The following is a 12,467-nucleotide window of genomic DNA, read 5'->3' on the forward strand; positions in this document are numbered from 1 at the left end:
CTCACTGTTCACTGGAGTAGTGCCAGATTGGCAACTATTATTCCCTTATTCCAAAAAGGGAATAGGGATAATCCTGGCAATTACGGACCAGTCAGTCTAACTCCAGTGGTGAGCAAACTATTGGAGAGGATTCTGAGAGAAAGGATTTATGGTTACTTGGAAAACCGCAGTTTGATTTGAGATAGTCAGCATGACTTTGTGAGGGGCAGGTCATGCCTCACAAACGTTAGTGAATTCTTTGAAATGTGACAAAACACATTGTTGAAGATAGAGCAGTGGATGTGGTGCCCATGAGATATAGCAAGGCATTTGCTGAGGTTTTTCATCGTAGGCCTATTCAGAAAATAAGGAAATTTAGCTGTCTGGATACAGACTTGACTGGCCGATGGTGGTAGGAGATGGAAAGTATTCAGCGTGGATCTCAGTGACAAGTGGTGTTTCACTGGGACCTTTGCTCTTTGTGATTTTTATAAATGACTTGGATGAGAAAGTGGAAGGGTGGGTTAGTAGTTTTGCCGATAACACGAAGGTTGGCTAGTGTGGAGGGTTGTTTTAGGTTGCAACCGGACATTGAGAGAATGCAGAGCTGGGCTGATAACTGGCAGATGGAGCTCACCCTGGAAAGGTGTGAAGTGATTCACTTTGGAAGTTAAAATTTGAATGCAGGGTTAAAGGCTGGATTCTTGGCAGCGTAGAGGAATAGAGGAATCTTGGGATCTACGTCTAAAGAGCCCTCAAAGTTGCCACTCAGATTGATAGATTTGTTCCAAAGGCCTATGGTGTGTTGGCTTTCACTAGCAGGGTGATTGAGTTCAAGAGCCGTGAGGTTATGCTGCAGCTCTAAAGAGCTCTGGTTAGACCACACCTGAAATATTGTGTTCAGTTCTGGTCGCCTCATCATAGGAAACATCTGGAAACTTTAGAGAGGGAGCAGAGGAGATCCAGGATGCTGCTTGGACTGGAGGGCATGTCTTATGAAGAAAGGTTAAGGGGCCTAAGCTTTTCTCATTGGAGCAAAGAAGAATGAGATGTAACTTGATAAAGATGTACAGGATGTTAACAGCCATTGATAGAGTGGATAGGCAGTGACTTTATCGCATGGCAGAAACGTCCATCATTCGGAGCATGGTTTAAGGCATTTGAAGGAATGTTTAGGGCAGATGTTTGCAGTCAGTTCCTTGCACATAAATTAGTGCGTGCATGGAATGCACTGTCAGTAGTAGTAGTAGTAGTAGAGTCAGATACATTAGGGGCATTTAAGCAAATCTTGGATAGGCACACGGGACATAGTACAATGAATGGTATGTAGCTTAGTCTGATCTTAGAGCAGTATGAACGGATGGCACAACACTGAGTGCCCAATGACCAGTACTGTGCTGTACCGTTCTCTGTTCTATGTTCTGTGTTCTTAGCTGAAGCCCAACGGGACTTCAAACAGGCACTACAACTTGAAAATGCGGCAAGTGGACCATTTGAGTTCCAGGGTATTCTGACACAAGTGGACATCCTCAGTAGGACAACTGAGCTTGGGGGACACCACTTAAGTGAAAGTATTTGCATAGCGTCACTAAGGAGATATCCTGAACAGAGGGTCACCAGGTCAGCCCACATCAAAATCCCGAAACAAAGCCAAGTCCTGATCAAATTTTCTCAACAATCCAGGCCAGCAGGCCATTGTAGTTGCTGCTGGTATGCGAACTTGAAGATTCTGCACTGCCTGAGTTAAACAAGAGAGCTCACAAGCCAGTATACAGAGTAGTGCACACCCTGGAACATTCACCTTTAGCTGGTTTTGAACAGTGAAATTGTGTTGCAACAACCAAATCAGAACCCCAACAAAATAAACGTCTAGCTAAATGGTCTCCAGTTCTCATGGACTTTGAAACAAATGTGCTTTTTTCAGTCTTGAACAAAATTCGCTCTGGACTCAAATCCTTAAGACCTTGGCCAGACTGAGAGTCTATGCTGGGAAACCTTTACAGACAAAGGGAACAACTTTGATTCTGGTCTGTTATGAGAAGCAACTGGTTCAGTTCGCATTGGTTGTAGTAAAAGGCTCGGGCCCAAGCCTGATGACCCTGATTTTTTGAGAAACTTTCAAATGAATTAGCTCAACATTTTTCGACTAGAATATGCTGGCTGAATGAAGTCCTTATTAATACCCAGACGTTTCTCAGGAAAATCGAGGAACTGTCAAACGGGTGTAGGGCACCTTATATGTTGACCAGGAAACAAATCCATGATTCTGCAAGTCCCACGCAGTGCCATTTGCCTTACGGGCAAAAGGAGAGGCAGAAATCCAGGAAGTTGGAAAGGGAAGGAAGATTGAACCTGTCTACTTTGCAGAATGGGCAGCACTGGGCCTACTGATTGTGAAGCCCAAAGGGTTGTTTTGTGATTGTGGGGATTTAAAGCAAATTGTAGACTGCTTTTCACAGCTGGCTGAATACCCAGCCTTGTGCGTACTGGGCTCATATGAAAAACTGGCAAGAAGTTGTTCCTTCACAAAACTGGATGAGCCATGTGTATAAGTGGTTAGATGAGGAATCCCAGATGTATGCAACAATTCATGCCCATAAAGGTTTGTACTAATATACGAGACTGCCATCAGCCTGTGCCATTTTCCAACTGACAATGGAGAGCATTTTCCTGGAGATACCCCAAGTCTGCATTTATCTGGGTAATGTGTCAAGAAAGAGAAAAATCAATAAAGTGCACTGAGAGAACTTGGAAACGACGCTTAAACATTTCTCCAAGGTGAGTGCACATTTCAGGAAGGAAGATATCCGTATAAACAACATCCATTGACTTACTTCTGCCCACCAGCATTGTCACCTCTTTAATACTGAACTTTGCAGGCGTGACCTAACCTCTATGAATCTATGCTGACTCTCTCTGATTAGCAGGCATTTTTGAAGCGATTGTTACCCTACTCTTGATTACAGATTCTAACAATTTCCCCATCACAGAAGTCAGGCTGACTCATCTGTAATTCCCTGGTTTCAATCTGTCTCCCGTCTCAAAGAGTGGAATGACATGAGCAAATTTCCAAATTCAGAGGTACAACTCCTGAATCCAGGGAATTCTGAAACATTATGGTGAGGACATTGGCAAAATGTTCTCCTACCTCCTTTAATGCCCACAGATGGAAGCCATCAGAATTTGTCATCTACAATTCAATTCATTTCATAGAAGATCATAGAATCTCGCCAGTGTGCAACCAGGCCTTTTGGCTCAACAAGTCCACACCGACCTTCTGAAGAGTAACCGATCCAGACCCAATCCCCTACCCAATGACTCTCCATTAACCCCTCATTAATGCACCTGACCGGCACATCACTGAATACTGTGGGCAAAATAGTGTGGGCAATTAACTTAAACTGCTCATTTTTGGATTGTGGGAGGTAACTGGAGCACACAGAGGAAACCCACGCAGACACCGGAAGAATGTGCAAACTCCACACAGGCAGTGGCTCGGGGCTAGAATCAAGCCTGGATCCCTCACGCTGTGCTGCAGCAGTACTAAACACTGAGCTGCCGTGCTGCCCCATTTCCCCATTACTGATGATATATTTTTGCTGATTTTATTGAGATATTCTATTACTTACTGTGAAACTTCCAGCAGACTACCCTTCTTTTCTGGTCTCAATCCTGAAACAAATTAATCGTTCAGCATGTCTGCTATTTCAACACTATCATTGAAAATATCCCCACTCTCAGCCTTCAGTGGGGACCAGCATTAATCTAAACAGCTGCATTCCCTTTCTCTAACCAGAAAATCATTTCTTACTGTATTTTACATTCTGTGGATATTTCCTTTCATCATCCTTTTTAGCTGATCTGATAAACTGCTTTGTGACCTACCATGTCAATCCATATCTTTGTCACTTGCTGTGGGACGTGGTGATGGTTCTCTGTGTTTTTTTTTTCATTTTATGCTGCTCTTGACTTCTTTGATCTGGAAGGGTTAGTGCACTGCAGAAATGATGGAACAGTTGCTAAAGACGAATGATGAATGGAGATATTATTTCTAAATATTCGTTGCAATTCTCCCACTGTTAGCTTTTTTCTAAAAAAAAAACTTGCTACGCACAGTATTTATCTTTGAAAGATAGTGCTGTTGTTTTTTTATTGAGTAGAGGAGATTGAGAGAGGATATGATCGAAGTGCATAAAATTATAAGGGGCATGGACAGGGTTGATAGGAAAAACATTTTCTCCTTCATGGTGAGATCAATGTGCAGGGGCATAGACTTAAGTGAGGGGCAAAGGTTATTAGAGGAGATGCGAAGTAAACACTTGGTCGCATTCAGGGTAGATGGAATTTATAAGAATGTTACCAACACTGGACAGCTTGAATTTTAAGGAGTGACTGGATAGAGTCAGAGCCAGAGTCATACAGCATGAAAACACGGGACCTTTTTCCCTGAAACTTTGGAGGCTGAGTGGAGACCCTTTTGAGTTCAATAAACTCATGAGGGGCATGGAAAGGTTGAATAGGCAAGGTCTTTTCACCAGGGTAGGGGGTGTTCAAGGTAGAGGGCTTAGGTTTAGGGTGAGAGGGGAAAGTTTTAAAAGGGACCTAAGGATGAACGTTTTCACGCAGAGGGTGGTGCATATGTGGAATGAGCTGCCAGAGGAAGTGGAGGATGATGATGTCCTTGCTTAACACATCTAATCCCTCCTTTTTTTGTTGAACAGTTACGGGGTTTTTCTTTCAAAGAATAGTTTACAGCAAGAAGCGCTGATATTTCCATTCTCAGCGAGTGACATGAATGGAAGGCAGTGAAATCCATTCACTAACATATTGCTAGTACTAAGGATGTTTTTTCCGGTTTTCAACGTAATTAGTGATTTGAAATGTACTTTCCAGAAATTTAGACAAATGTAACAAGTTTTGGAAAGGCAAATCGGGACAGGACTTCTACACTTAATGGTAAGGTCCAGAGGGCCGTTGCCAAACAAAGAGACCTTGGGGTACAAGTTCATAGTTCCTTGAAAGTGGAGTCACACGTTGACAGTATAGAAAAGCAGATGTTTAATACACTTACCTTTTTTTGGCAGTGCGTTAGTATAGGAGTTGGGATGTCATGTTGTGGCTGTACAGATGTTGGTTTGGGGAGAAAGTGAGGACTGCAGATGCTGGAGATCAGAGCTGAAAATGTGTTGCTGGAAAAGCGCAGCAGGTCAGGCAGCATCCAGGGAACAGGAGAATCGACGTTTCGGGCATAAGCCCTTCTTCAGGAATTGGTTCGGCCAATTCTAGAAAATTACGATCAATTCTGCTCTCCCTGCTCCAGGAAAGATGATGTTAAATTTGAAAGTGTGCAAAAAAGATTTACAAGGATGTCGCCGGTGTTGGAAAGTCTGAGCTACAGGAAAAGGCTGGATAGGCCGGGGTTTTTCTTCATGGAGCACCGAAGGCTGAGAGGCATGGATAGAGTGACTGGTCAAGGTATTCCCTCCAGGGTGAGAGGGTCCAAATCTAGATGGCATTGGTTTAAGGTGAGAGGGGAAGGGGTTAAAAGGGATTCTAGGGGCAACGTTTTCATGCAGAGGGAGATGCATGTATGGAATGAACTGCCAGATAAAATGGTGGAGGCCGGTGCAAATTCAACTTTTAAAAGGAATCTGGAAGGGCACATCAGCAGGGTGATTTGAGAGGAATATTGGCTAAATTCTGCAAAATGGGACTTGATTAATTTAGGATATCTGTTCAGTGTGCACAAGTTGAACTGAAGGGTCTGGTCCCCTGCTGTACATCTCAATGACTCTAAGTAACTGAAAGCAATTGTTGGGGGCTTGGGGTACAGAATAGACAATTGGTTGTGTACATGGAGAAAGCAAACCATGTGCAAGACCAAGTTTAAATATATACTTTCTCGTATGAAAGAATTCTTTATTTCTCTTATTTTGAAGGCAGCCTTTGTTAAACTGTTCAATCACTTGACAGCTTCATTTGATTATATTTATGTTCATCAATGGGTTCATTTATCTTACAGCATATTTCAGTTTTTCAGTGGTTATCCCACTGTCCTTCATGCGGCCAAGACCAAACCATAGGTCCACTTGTTGATTAGTGTGTGAATATGGTCTCTTACCATGAGTGCTGCTGTTCTCATATTCCTGTGGGACATTATTAAGAATGCGTCTGTCCTGTAAGACAGGATTATTTAATGTAATGGTGTCAAATTCATGATTCTGAACATCATATTTGTAATGTGATGTCATTCAATGTCAGCTTGCATTGTGATCATGTTAAAATGGGTCCTTAGAACATTTAAATCCAAAGCTCCTTGGCTAGAAGGACAGCTTGGTTAATTGTTGAGAACACAGAAATACAGTTTTATACCTTGTTCATTTTTGAAATATTCTTCCATTAACAGAATGATGCGCATTAAGCCAACAGAACATGTTCAATCTGATTTTGTATACAATATGTTTTAGTAACATATTCAACTGACCAATTTACACCTACATAGAGATGTTATAATCCTTCATGTTCAACACCACGAACCCATACTCTTTGTTCATATGACACAGCTTAATATGGGATGGAAACAGTATTAAAATTCCTTTTACATATTAATATGCTTCCTGACAGCCCTAATGCAATCTCGACTCAAATGGAAGACTGTTCAAACTGCAATTGCTAAACTAATTTCAGTTCTCCCTCTTACAGTTAATGCACTGGCAATTGTAATTCTGTCCCTCAGAAAATGCGGCCTCTGCAGATGCAATACTCATTACCTGCTGGCCATGGCAACAGCGGATCTGATGTTCGTCATCACTGATGTCATATTGTATCAACTGAATCAGTACTTTTACCAGGGATCATTCCTGCACCTCACACCTGCATGCATTGTGATTCAGTTCCTGCTTTTAATGAGATCTGACTGTTCTGTCTGGTTCACTGTCACTTTCTCCGCTGGTCGGCTTGTCACCATTTGTTGCCGGAAACTGAAACTGAAATATTGTACAGTGAAAACACTAGCTTTTCATTCTTAAAAAATGCTTCCATTTTCATAACACAGGGACCTATGATTGTGGTTGACAATGTACAGTGGTCTTGTCAAATGAAGGCCAGCTGCTATACAGAAGTCGCACGGATGGTTTATGACTGGTTTGATTAGGTGTTAACACCATTACTCCCATTCAGTTTAGTTTTGCTCTTCAACGTTATGACAGTCAGATATGTTTTAGTGGTGAATCAGATCCGTAAAGGATTGAGGAGTCAGAACACGGAAGAGAAGCGCAGTGATCCTGAGATGGAGAGCAGAAGGAAGGCAATGATAGAACATAGAACATAGAAGAATACAGCGCAGTACAGGCCCTTCGGCCCTCGATGTTGCGCCGATCCAAGCCCACCTAACCTACACTAGCCCACTATCCTCCATATGCCTATCTAATGCCCGCTTAAATGCCCATAATGAGGGAGAGTCCACCACTGCTACTGGCAGGGCATTCCATGAACTCACGACTCGCTGAGTAAAGAACCTACCCCTAACATCTGTCCTATACCTACCCCCCTTTAATTTAAAGCTATGCCCCCTTGTAATAGCTGACTCCATACGTGGAAAAAGATTCTCACTGTCGACCCTATCTAAACCCCTAATCATCTTGTACACCTCTATCAAGTCACCCCTAAACCTTCTTTTCTCCAATGAAAACAACCCCAAGTGCCTCAGCCTTTCCTCATATGATCTTTCTACCATACCAGCAACATCCTGGTAAACCTCCTCTGCACCCGTTCCAGTGCCTCCACATCCTTCCTATAGTATGGCGACCAAAACTGCACACAATACTCCAGATGCGGCCGCACCAGTCTTATACAACTGCAACATGACCTCAGTACTCCGGAACTCAATTCCTCTACCAATAAAAGCCAGTACGCCATATGCCTTCTTCACCACACTATTTACCTGGGTGGCGACTTTCAAAGATCTGTGTACATGGACACCAAGATCCCTCTGCTCATCCACACTACCAAGTATCCGACCATTAGCCCAGTACCCCATCTTTTTGTTACTCTTACCAAAGTGAATCACCTCACACTTAGCTACATTGAACTCCATTTGCTACCTTTCTGCCCAGCTCTGCAGCTTATCTATATCCCGCTGTAACCTGCCACATCCTTCCTCACTGTTTACAACTCCTCCGACTTTCGTATCATCCCCAAACTTGTTCACCCAACTTTCTAACCCCTCCTCCAGGTCATTTGTAAAAATGACAAACAGCAATGGTCCCAAAACAGATCCTTGCTAGTGACGGCACTCCAAGATGATCCTTTGCCATCAACTACTACCCTCTGTCTTCTTCCAGCCAGCCAACTCCTAATCCAAACCTTCAACTCACCCTCAATGCCATACCTCCGTATTTTTTGCAGTAGTCTACCATGGGGAACTTTATCAAACGCCTTACTAAAATCCATATACACCACATCTACCGCTTTCCCCTCGTCCACCTCCTTAGTCACTTTCTCAAAGAATTCAATAAGGTTTGTGAGGCACGACCTGCCCTTCACAAAACCATGCTGACTATCCTTGATCACATTATTCCTATCCAGATGTTCATAAATCCTATCCCTTACAATTCTCTCTAAGATTTTGCCCACAACAGAAGTGAGACTCACCGGCCTATAGTTACTAGGGTTATCCCTACTCCACTTCTTGAACAAGGGAACCACATTTGCTAGCCTCCAATCTTCTGGCACTACTCCTGTAGAAAACGAGGACATAAAAATCAAGGTCAATGGCTCTGCAATCTCCTCCCTTGCTTCCCAGAGAATCCTAGGATAAATGCCATCAGGCCCAGGGGACTTATCTATTTTCACCCTTTCCAGAATTTCCAACACCTCTTCTCTACATACCTCAAAGCCATCCATTCTACTTAATTGTGACTCAGTATTCACATCGACAACAATGTCCTGTTCCTGAGTGAATACTGATGAAAAGTATTCATTCAGTGTCTCCCCAATCTCTTCAGCCTCCACACGCAACTTCCCACTACTATCCTTGACTGGACCTATTCCTACCCTAGTCATTCTTTTATTCCTGATATACCTATAGAAAGCCTTCGGGTTTTCCCTAATCCTACCAACTAAGGACCTTTCATGTCCCCTCCTCGCTGCTCTTAGCTCTCTCTTCAGGTCCTTCCTGGCTAAATTATAACTCTCAATCGCCCCAATTGAACCTTCACGCCTCATCTTTCCATAGGCCGCCCTCTTCCATTTAACAAGGGATTCCAATTCCTTATTAAACCACAGCTCCCTCACACGGCCCTTTCCTCCCTGCCTGACGGGTACATACTTATCAAGGACACTCAATAGTTGCTCCTTGAACAAGTTCCACATATCAATTGCGCCCTTGCCTTGAAGCTTACTTTTCCAAGCCACACATCCTAAGTCATGCCTCACCGCATCATAATTTCCCTGCCCCCAGCTATAACTCTTGCCCTGTAGTGCACACTTATCCCTCTCCATCACTAGAGTAAAAGTCACCAAATTGTGGTCACTGTCCCCAAAGTGCTCACCTACCTCTAATTCTAACACCTGGCCTGGTTCATTACCCAGAACCAAATCCAGTATGGCCTCACCTCTTGTTGGCCTATCTACATATTGTGTCAGGAAACCCTCCTGCACACATTGGACAAACACTGACCCATCTAACGAACTTGAGCTATAGCTTTCCCAATCAATATCAGGAAAGTTAAAGTCCCCCATAACAACCACCCTATTACTTTCACTCTTCTCTTGAATCATCCTCGCAATCCTTTCTTCTACGTTTCTAGGACTATTAGGAGGCCTGTAAAAAACTCCTAACAGGGTGAGCTCACCTTTCCTATTCCTAACCTCAGCCCAAACTGCCTCTGATGGCGAGTCTTCATCCATCGTCCTTTCCACTGCTGTAATACTATCTTTGACAAGCAATGCCACACCTCCCCCTCTTTTACCCCCACCTCTGACCCTACTAAAACATTTAAACCCTGGGACCTGCAACAGCCAATCCTGTCCCTGTTCTACCCATGTCTCCGTAATAGCCACAACATCGAAGTCCCAGGTACCAACCCACGCTGCAAGTTCACCTACCTTATTTCGTATACTTCTTGCATTGAAGTATACACACTTCAAGCCACTTTCCTGTTTACAGGCACCCTCCATGTTCCTAACCTCCCTACACTCCAGGTCCTGCACCCTAAAGCTACAGTCTGGGTTCCCATGCCCCTGCAGAGTTAGTTTAAACCCCGCCCCAAGAGCACTAGCAAACCTCCCACCAAGGATACTGGTGCCCCTCAGGTTCAGGTGCAGACCATCCTGTTTATAGAGGTCCCACCTTCCCCAGAAAGAACCCCAGTTATCCAAATACCGGAATCCCTCCCTCCTGCACCATCCCTGTAGCCACGCATTTTACTGTTTACCATATCAAGTAGCTTCATATTGCTGTGGTCACCCTATGTAGTAAATTTCTTATATTATCAATTTGCAGCAATTGATCCCAAATATTACAATGATAGTTTGCATGTATTTGAAAGAATTGGCTATATGCTGCTGAGTTTGAGTTGCTGCACAAGTACGTTTATTCATGAAGTAACTCAGTCGAAGTTCAGGGAACAGTTCATTCACGCTGTAAAGTACCCATTGACTTCAATCAGCAGAATTTTTACTTTCAGAATGAATTGATTGTAATCTGTAAGACAGTAACATATGCGTCTGTTTTCCTAAGTACAGTACTGGGTAGTAAACTTTTATCAACTGATTGGTATCAAAAATGTTAGTTTTTATGAAAGTCTGAACAGCAGTGTTGGCTTATCTTCGATTTGATGTTACTTTATTTTGGATTGCCATAATATTGAGACAAGATTTTTATTTTTCACCTGAAGTAAATGTAATGAAGAATTCATTCAAGAAAGGCATACCATTGCAGCATCCACAGACATTTGGGAAAACACCCAAGAAATCGACAAGAAGAACTGAATTAGGGAGGTTGCATTCCATCAATTAGGTACCAATTAATTTAACCATTGGGCCACTCATTAGTGTTGACATTGAATTGCAAACGAGAGCACTCACACTCTTCCTGCCACGTTTCAGTTTTGTTTTGCAATAACCTTTCCCTTTGTTTCATTTACCTCAGTAATGACTGTTATAGTCTGTAATGATGCTATTATAGGACAGCTGAGATTGGAGGCAGAATGTCGGATTGCCGGTTCATCTTTATTTCCTTTCACATTTAATGTGGTTGCCTTTTGATGAAAGGTAAGTGTGCAACTCTGCACATTTGGTTTTAACAATGAAAAACCACATAATTAAAGGAAATGAAAATAATGAGAAAGTGTCTGTGCTCTTTCCATAAAAAGCTTGAAAGATTTTAACCACATGGCAAAGATATCCTGCCATCTGGCTTTACTGTAGTCAATTGAGATAGTTTCATTCTATGTGACATCGGTAGCTGTGACTTAGCTGTTTCTTTCACGTCCTATTCTTGGGTGTTTATTGAACTTTACCTTGATTATTCACACAACAGAATATTTCTATTGGCTTTTTTTGAAAAATTTGCTGAGTTATTTGCTTGAAACCTGTTACATTTCAAATATGCCTCGAAAGGGATAGATCTCTCTCTGGTCCAATCAGAGAGCCCTGACTGACTGACATAAACAGGAGTGTCCACGCAGCATTGCCCTTTGAGAAGGACACTGCTTGTCATTGGCCACTAGAGCGTTTCCTTCTTCCTGGTGGTGGAAGAGAAATAAAGATTTCCACACTTGTTCTTCACTGTGTCTGACACCTGCACACACATGACATAGGTGCTGGGGAAAATGAACACTACTGCTGTTAGGTAGTAGTGTGGGGAAGAAAGAAAGAGAAAAAAATAAAACTAAGTAGGAGATTCAGGGGCTTTGCTCATTCTAGGAGACGGCTCTGAGCTAGCTGAGTCAGTGACATGTACAATAACGGGATAATGGCCTCTCTGGAGATGTGTGTGTGTGTGTGTGTGTGTAAAACATGTACAGTCCCCAGCAGAGTGGCATGAAGCGGTGACTGTATGTGAGTTGGTGATTATTTAGTCCATCAGAGATGATTCAGAGAAAGTCATCGACAATTAGAAGTTGTTGCTCTAATTAAGAATTGGAACTTCTTAAAAGAACATTGAAAAGGCATCTGGATGTGTGCATGAATAGGAAGGGTTTAGTAGGATGTGAGCCAAATGCTGACAAACAAGACTAGATTAATTTAGGATATTTTGCCGAGTTGGACTAAAGGGTCTGTTTCCGTGTTATGCAACTCTGACTGTGTGTTTCTCACTGGCTTGTGAGATAATAGATGTATTGGTGTCAATATTCGAAAATTCCGAACCAAATCTGGAAAGGTTAAATGAAAGTCGTTGATATTGTCCTTATGTTGAAGAAGGAAAGGGTACAGAAAGCATAAAATGTAGTTCAGTTAGCCCGGTGAATGTTATAGAGAAGTTG

The 12,467-nt window shown here is 42.7% G+C and overlaps 1 pseudogene; it reads left to right on the plus strand.

The window, feature by feature from the left end:
* The first annotated feature begins 1,294 nt into the window (after window positions 1-1,294).
* Window positions 1,295-10,677, plus strand: LOC148139322 (putative G protein-coupled receptor 139; annotated as a pseudogene).
* Window positions 10,678-12,467: the final 1,790 nt, after the last annotated feature.

The sequence above is a fragment of the Chiloscyllium plagiosum genome, unplaced genomic scaffold, assembly GCF_037043375.1.
Source record: "Chiloscyllium plagiosum isolate Xiang-an unplaced genomic scaffold, Cpla_swu_hap1 HiC_scaffold_38, whole genome shotgun sequence".
Classification (NCBI taxonomy): Eukaryota; Metazoa; Chordata; class Chondrichthyes; order Orectolobiformes; family Hemiscylliidae; genus Chiloscyllium; species Chiloscyllium plagiosum.